This window comes from Pan paniscus, chromosome 5 (assembly GCF_029289425.2).
Source record: "Pan paniscus chromosome 5, NHGRI_mPanPan1-v2.0_pri, whole genome shotgun sequence".
Classification (NCBI taxonomy): Eukaryota; Metazoa; Chordata; class Mammalia; order Primates; family Hominidae; genus Pan; species Pan paniscus.
Window position 1 is genome coordinate 64237963 of NC_073254.2, and position 8288 is coordinate 64246250.

Genomic DNA, 8288 nt, shown 5'->3' on the forward strand with positions numbered 1-8288 from the left:
TGTTAGCTCATTATTATGCCAGCTTGTTTGTGTGGCTGCTTTATAGTGTCACTGATCTATGTACTTAAGTGTGTTTTTGTTTTGTCTAGTAACCATATTTCCTTTCCTTATTTAGTGCTTTTTTCAAGATACAGTGTAAGGCAGATCTGGTGGCAACAAACTCCCTCAGTGTTTGCTTATCTGAAAAGGATCATTTCTCCTTTGTTTAGGAAGCATAATTTGGCTGGATATAAAATTCTTGGTTGAAATTTTTTTCTTTAAGAATGTTGAGGCTGGGCATGGCGGCTCATGCCTGTAATCCCAGCACTTTGGGAGGCCGAGGTGGGCAGATCACGAGGGCAAGAAATCAAGACCATTCTGGCCAACATGGTGAAACCCTGTCTCTACTAAAAATACAAAAAATAGCTGGGTGTGGTGGTGTGCACCTGTAGTCCCAGCTACCTGGGTTTCTGAGGCAGAAGAGTCACTTGAATCAGGGAGGTGGAAGTTGCAGTGAGCCGAGATCATACCACTGCACTCCAGCCTTTTGACAGAGTGAGACTCCATCAAAAAAAAAAAAAAATGTTGAATATATGCCCCTAATCTCTTCTGGCTTATAGGGTTTCTACTGAGAGGTCTGCTGTTAGCCTGGTTGGGCTTCCTTTGTAGGTGACCTGCCGTTTCTCTCTAGCTGCCTTTAATATCCCTTCTTTAATTTCGGCCTTGGAGACTCTGACGATTATGTGTCTTGGGGATTATCTTCTCGTGTAGAATCTTGCAGGAGTCCTCTGTATTTCCTGAATTTGACTGTTGCCCTCTATTGGGGTTGGGGAAGTTATCAAGGACGAGGTCCTGAAATACATTTTACAAGTTGTTTGCTTTCTCTCCGTTGCTTTCAGGGATGCCAGTGATTCATATATTTTGCCTTTTTACATAATATTCTACTTCTCAGAGGTTTTGTTTATTCCTTTTCATTTTTTCTTTATTTTTATCTGACTGTCATATTTCAAAGAGCCTGTCTTCATGTTTCAAGATTCTTTCCTCAGCTTGGTCTATTCAGCTGTTAATATTGTGAGTGTATTGTAAAATTCTTCTAGTGTGTTTTTCACATGCCAGGCTGGTCTCAAACTCCTGACCTCAGGTGATCCGCCTGCCTCAACCTCCCAAAGTGCTGGGATTACAGGCATAAGCCACCACGCCCAGCCCTTGGTTTGCTTTTATTGGATTTTGCTGTTCTCCTGAGTTTTGGTGATCTTCACTTCCAGCCGTATTTTAAATTTTATTTCTGTCCTTTCAGCCAAATCAGTCTGGTTAAGAACCCTTGTTGGAGAACTAGTGTGATAGTTTGGAGGACATAACATACTCTGGCCTGGCTGGGAGCAGTGGCTCATGCCTGTAATCCTAGCACTTTGGGAGGCTGAGGCGGGTGGGTCACCTGAGGTCGAGAGTTTGAGACCAGGCTGACCAACATGGTGAAAGCCCGTTTCTACTAAAAATACAAAAATTAGCCAGATGCGCTGGCACATGCCTGTAGTCCTAGCTACTTGGGAGGCTGAGACAGGAGAATTGCTTGAACCCAGAAGGCAGAGGTTGCAGTGAGCCAAGATTATGCCACTGCACTCCAGCCTGGATGATGGAGGGAGACTCCATCTCAAAAATAAATGAATAAATATATAAAATAACTATTTTTGGGTTAAAAAACTAAGATTATCCCCAAGACACATAATCATCAGGGTATATATATATATATATGTGTGTGTGTGTGTGTGTGTGTGTGTGTGTATACATATATGTATATATGTGTGTGTGTGTGTGTGTGTGTGTGTATGGCCTTTTGAGTTGCCAGAATTCTTGCATTGTTTCTTTCTCATATCTGTGTATGATGGGTGTTCCTTTAATTGTGGTGTAGATTGAGTACAGTCTATAGACTCCTTTGCTGGGTGTTTTCACAGGGCTAAGGCTTTGTGCAGAGTCTTTTTTAATTTGCTGCTGACTTATTTCTTGTCTTTGGTTTCACAGGGGGTTATGCTAGCAAGGTATTTTTGGTGTCAAAGCTTTGGGATGTGATCCAGTAGGTGGCTCTTAGGCATTTTGGTCAGTAGGCAGGCTCTTGCTCAGTCATGTGGCTGTCTTATATTTTCTCACAATTGCAGCTCCCTCTCAGTACTCAATACTCTGAAATTGTGGACGCTTCTTTCACTTGAGTGTTGGTTGTAGATCATAGCTTGGCACTCCCAGACTGCCAACCACAGCTCTGGGGAGATCTCAGGGTTTATGTTTCCTCCCTAACTTGAAGGCAGCAGAGAAAGTGACCTACCTTAGCAGTGGTTGAAGACGAGGTCTCTTACTTGTCTCCTGGGGGCTCTGCCTCAGAGAGATGCAGATCATCAATTGATCAGTGTAATCAGCTCAGGATGGGGGTCGGTGTGGTAGGCTCAAGCCAGGAGTTCTGTGCCTGATGACAAGCACTGTGGGTGGGAGAATGGGAACTGGTCTTCTTTCCTCTGGGTTGACTGCTGCTTGTTGGAGCTGTGGATAAGGCACTTAGGTTCTTTTCTCCTTCGTTAGCATGGGAAGTACCACTGCTACTCTCTCTGCAGTGGCAAAGAGGCTTTCGGTTGCCCCTGGGGGCTTCACCTCTGAGAAACATGAAGCCACTGTTGCTGGAAGTTTCAGCCAGGGCAGTTGGGTGGATGCCTTGCTGGCATGAGCTTGAGGCTCTGCTTGTTGGGGAGCAGGGGGTTGATGGCTCACCAGGAGGAGAGACTGGTCTCCTCTCCATATGGTGACTGTGGCATGCTGTAAGCTTGGGTGTAGCCCTCAGGTCTTTGTTTCGTCCCCAGAACAAGGGCAGCAGGGATAGAACCACTGCTGTGGCAGTGGCAGAGGTGCTGTCAGATGCTTCTGGGAGCCTCTCCCCAGGGAAACTCTGGGCCACTACCAGTAGTTTATGCTCAGCTGTGGGTGGGGTGACTGTTCTTTGGTCATGAACTGGGAGCTCTGCCTGGTAAAGAGTGGGGTTTGGGAGTTCCCAGCAAAGAATGGCTAGGCACCTGTCTGTATGGTGGCCTTGATGTGCTGGAGGTGCCAATGTAGTGACTAAGCCCTTTGTTCTTTTCCCAGCCCAAGGGCTATTAGGATGGTACCACTGCAACTACAGTGGTGCAGGGGTTGCAAGCTGACTGTGGGATTTCATCCTCAAACAAATGCTGGGCTGCCTCTGATTGAAGTGGTCAGGTGGGGGTAGGGTGGTTGTACTGGAGTCCCAGGTTGGTTGGCCCTGCCCAGGAAGAAGCGAGGACCGGGACCTGCATGGAGAATAGTCCGGTCACCTTTCCATGAGGTAAGTGCTCTGTACTGAGGGTCCAGACCAGACCCTGGTCTTCACAGACTCTCCAGAGCCTGGAGATAGCACTGATGAGGGCTACGAGACAGCAAAGATGTCAACCCACCCCTCCCACTGGGAGCTCTGTCCCATGGAGTTGCAGAGCTGATACTGACTTGATAGCCCCAGTGGGGAGTGGGTGAAGACCCAGGCTGTGTGGACACATCCAGTGAGGAGATATGGGATCAGGGACCCATGTAAAAAACAGTCTGGCTACTTTTCCACAGGGCTGCTGTAGTATGCAGGGGATCCAGTCCAGTCCCTAGTCACCTTGAATTTTCCAGTACTTGAAGGTATCAACAGTGAAGGCTGCAAAACAGCAAAGATGGAAGCCTGCCCTCCCTCTGGGAGCTCCATCCCAGGAAGGTTTGGAACTGCTGCCAGCTGGAAAACACTGGCAGGGGTGGTTGTAGACCTCAGTTGAGAGGTTCTGACCAGTGAAGAGAAATAGGATCCGGGACCCACGTGGAAAAACAGTCTGGTTACCTCTCTGTGTAGCTCCTGCACTTTACCAGGGTAACTGCTCCAGTCCTTAGTTGTCTTGGATTCCTCAAAGCTCAAAGGTATTAATAGTTAAGGCTGTGAAAGAACATAGATGGTGGCCCAAGACACCCTTTGGGAGCTTGGTCTCAGGGAGGTATAATACTGCTACCCATAGCTGAGTGAAGTTCTAAGATGTGGGTCTTATCCAGTGAGGTGCCATGGAAGCAAGGTCTGCAGACTGTGGCTGCTCAGGCCCCTGTATTCAGCCCCTTTCCTAGAGGTATGTATGGAGGTCTAACCTCCCATTTTGCCAGAGCTGCAGCCACTTTTATTGGGAAGCTCACTTGGGGCTCCGTGTGTGTCTGAGCAGCTGCTCTTCTAATACTCTGTGTAGCTCTGTGTGTCTAACTGAAGGCCCTGGTGGAATAGGTTCATGAAGGGGTCTCCTGACTCAAGAGTTGCAAAGATCCATGGGAGAAACATCAGTACCTGGGAGTGCTCACTCACCACTTCCTTGGGCTGGGGAGACTCCCCTGGCTCCACATTGCTCCTGGGTGGGAGATATCCTGCCATTCTTTTCTCCATTCTTTGTGGGTTGAATTGTTTTTCTGATGAACCCTAATGAGTGTACCTGGATGTTTCCACTGAAGGTGCTGTATTTACTCACCCCTCTATTTCTCTCCATGGGAGTGGCACACACTACCTGCTTCTAGTCTGCTGTCTGTTAAAGACTAACTTGCTGTAGCTTGTTTAGTATAGGGTCATATGTGACACTATCATTTCATAAATTTTCATAATTAGGGTTGTGTTTTTGCTCAACGCTTTAGATCAAAGTTTTAAAATCTAAGCACTGAACCATTGCTGGAAATAATAAGGTCTTGGGAATGAAGCATCTGAAGGACAATCCAAAACTGAAGTCCTGATTTCTGACAAATAAGAATCAATTTTCTCTTTTTTTCTGTAAACTTTGACATATGTGACAGGACTGTGTCTATAATCTGAGTATGGATATAAGCATCACTAGAATTAATTGTTCAACAAATAGATATACAGAAATTAATAGCATCCACTGTATTATCTTCAGATATCTAGGACAATTGTGTGTGTGTGTGTGTGTGTGTGTGTGTGTGTGCAATTGGCAGAGATTATATCTTTATTGTTGCTGAAAAACCAGAAAGAAGGAAGATATATTTTGCTACTTGAGGAGGAAGTTTGAGAATCCTGTGGGCAGTGGCATAATTTATCCTGTGAGTGGCATAATTTCTATTGACATATTTTGCTCTTGAGAAATAAACAGAGCAGTGTTTACACATGAATACAACATTAAAAAATCAGAAATTAATGGTGAATTATTTGCAAGTAATCTTTTTGGTGGTAATCTTTTTCTTAACTTTGGCAATATTTTTCTATGAAGAGGACTGTAAATGGATAGCCACCTTGTACAGGTATTGTGTTATTGCTATTCTCTTTAAGGCCAGGTTTAAAATTATGAATGTAGTCTTTGATTAATGTTACCTAACAAGAAGTGCTCAGTATCCTTGACCACAAAAAAAGCATTGTATCTTCCAAATGATAACAACTCTCACTTCAGTGATGAGAATTAAATAATGTTTGCTTTCTGTTCTAATTCTTCTTTGCTTCCTTATTTAACATTTTAAGAAAAAGACATTTATCATAAAAATAAATTACCATTTTCAACTTTTGTATTTGTAGCATACGTTTAACTTCTGTCTAGTTGATTTATATAAATTGAAATTGTTGTAATTATCAGTAGTATCTTTTATGTATCCAATGAGAATTATACCTGTAAATTAAAATACTTGATAAAAAGCACTTGGGTATATGTCATCTGTCATTTCACACATCCTAATTGCTCATGACTAGTTCCTAAAAAATTAAAATGTCAAATTAAAGGAGTCATTATTATACTGAAAATGTTGAGAGCCTTTTGAGCAATGACATACTGTTGCATTTTTTAAAACCAATGAGATTACAAGTCTTTAAATATTAGTGGTGACATTGTAAATGAGAATAGATAATTTGTTTTAGACAGTCAACCTTGGTGACATAAGCTTATGTTTCTTTATTGAGAGCAATTGTAAAAAGCCAAATTGTTTCCTAAGATGAAAGATAAATACATCTCAGGCAAGACTATATTTTCTTTATAGCTCATTTAATTGCTTTAAATTTTTTATCTCCACAATTTCTTTCTGATCCCTAAGCCACAAATTATACTCTGCCTCTTGGTTGCTCAGGTGTATTTCATTTACTTTACCTTTCCAATGTTTTCATCTTAAAATTTTATTGGGCTCAATATGAAGATGATTGATGCTGAAAAAGAACTTTGGTTACATTTTCACGTACGAATACACAAATATAAATGTTATCAGAACTTTTGTTTCTCCGAATAGTATCATTTTCTTTTATTAATAGTTATGTTCAAAACATGTCATCAAAGTAGGCCTCAGTAGAAATGTAGTGATGTAATTATTGCTATTAATTTGCTTACTCGAAGGCACATAATTTCTCCAGCTCTAGCTAGGAAACTGCTCCTGATATCTATCTCATAAACAAAGACTAGAAACCAGGTAAGTTATTTCTTTGTTTTCTGTGTGTTTTAAAGAAACACAAATTAGGTATTTTGCTGCGCACCTTCAGTCTGGGCTGAGGTCAGTAGCGATGGCTTTTCTCTGATCTATATGGGTATCCCTTGGCAGCTTGACTAGGGCTGGAGGATCTACTTCTAACATGGTGCACCACATGGCTGACTGGCTAATGGCAGCCTATGTCATAAGACCTGGGCCTGGAAATCAGAGCGGCATCACTTCTATCATATTCTATTGGTCAAGCAGTCACAGACCCCAGATTCAAGGAAAGAAGACATAGACCTCGCCTCTCAATTGGTAGAGTGTCAAAGAATTCTGAGGTTGTATTTTAAAACCTTCAAATTACCTTCAAAAGTTTTATTTATTATTTATTAATTTTTTTTTTACCAACTTGCTTCCTGCCTCTGGCGTAAGTGGCCCATACAATTCGCTCCTCTCTGGCTTCTTTCCAGAAACTCTAGAAACATTCTCACTTTATAATATAGAGCATTTCACCTCCCTCCAGCATTGTATTGAAACGCTTTGGGCTAACTTAGCCACTCCAGATCCCAAAAACTGGGCCAATGCACAGACCAGAGAGAAGCTTGGAAGCATTTGGCTTTCCCTTCCCTTCTGCCACAATGCCTGAGAAGGGAAGAGTAAAACAAAGCATTTTACTTCTGTCCAGTGTGAACTATGTTATTTATCTAGAAGCAACTTTGGTCATTTTTGGTCATATAGACTTTTCACCTTATTTCCTTTGCACAAGTACATGGTTCCCTGTCTTCTGCGGACTCACTGTAGCTGGCCTCCTGCTCCTCCTCCCTGGGCTTTGCCTTCCCCTGGGCCTCAAGACTTGACTCTGTAAATCCTTTTCCTCAATCTCCTACTACCACATTCCCATGAGAGTTGAGAGTCATGAGACTGTAGAATTAAAAATAAGTTATTTACTTTCAGAATATAATGGTTGTACAGGCACTGGGTAAACATTCTTACTCTAAAAAGGAGAAATCAGCCAAAAGCAAGGATTTCTTGGAAGTTCAAAACCAAGCAGGGCAGACATTAAGTCTGAAAGCTCCAAAATAATCTCTTTTGACTTTATGTTCTTCATCCTGGGCACACAGGTGAGCTCCCAAAGTCTTGCTTAGCCCCATCTCATGGCTTTTCTGGCATGCAGCCCATGTGGCTGCCCCCACAAGTTGAAGTTGAATTCATGTGGCTTTTTCAGGCTGAAGTGACATACTGTCAGTTGCTCAACCATTTTGGGGTCCAGACAGTGGCTCCACTTCTGCAGCCTCACTAGCCATTGCCCAGAAGGGAACACTTTGTGGTGGTTATGGTCCTATGTCAGATGTCTGCTTGAGTACCCAGGCTTTCCTATACATCCTCTGAAAACTTTGCTTCTTAGAAATTTCTTCTGCCAGATATCCTAGGTCATTACTCTTAAGTTTAGCATTACACAAAGCCACAGGGCATGGACACCATGCAGCCAAGTTCTTTACTATGATGTAATAAGGGTGACTTTTGCTCCACTTCCCAGGAAATTTCTCATTTCCATCTGAGACCTCCTTAGAATGGTCTTTACTGTTTAGGTTTCTGTCATCATTTTGTTCACAGTCACAACCAATTTTTAAGATGTTCCAAACTTTCTCTTTTTTTTTTTTTTTCTGAGCCTTCTAACTCTTCCAACTTCTGCTCATTGCCCGGTTCCAAAGCTACTTCCACATTTTCAGCTATCTTTATAGCAACAGCTCACTTCTTGCTACCATTTCTCTTAGTTCATACTTTGTGATTATTACAAAATATCTGAGGCTGGGCAATTTATGAAGAATAAAAGGATTATTTGGCTCACAAAG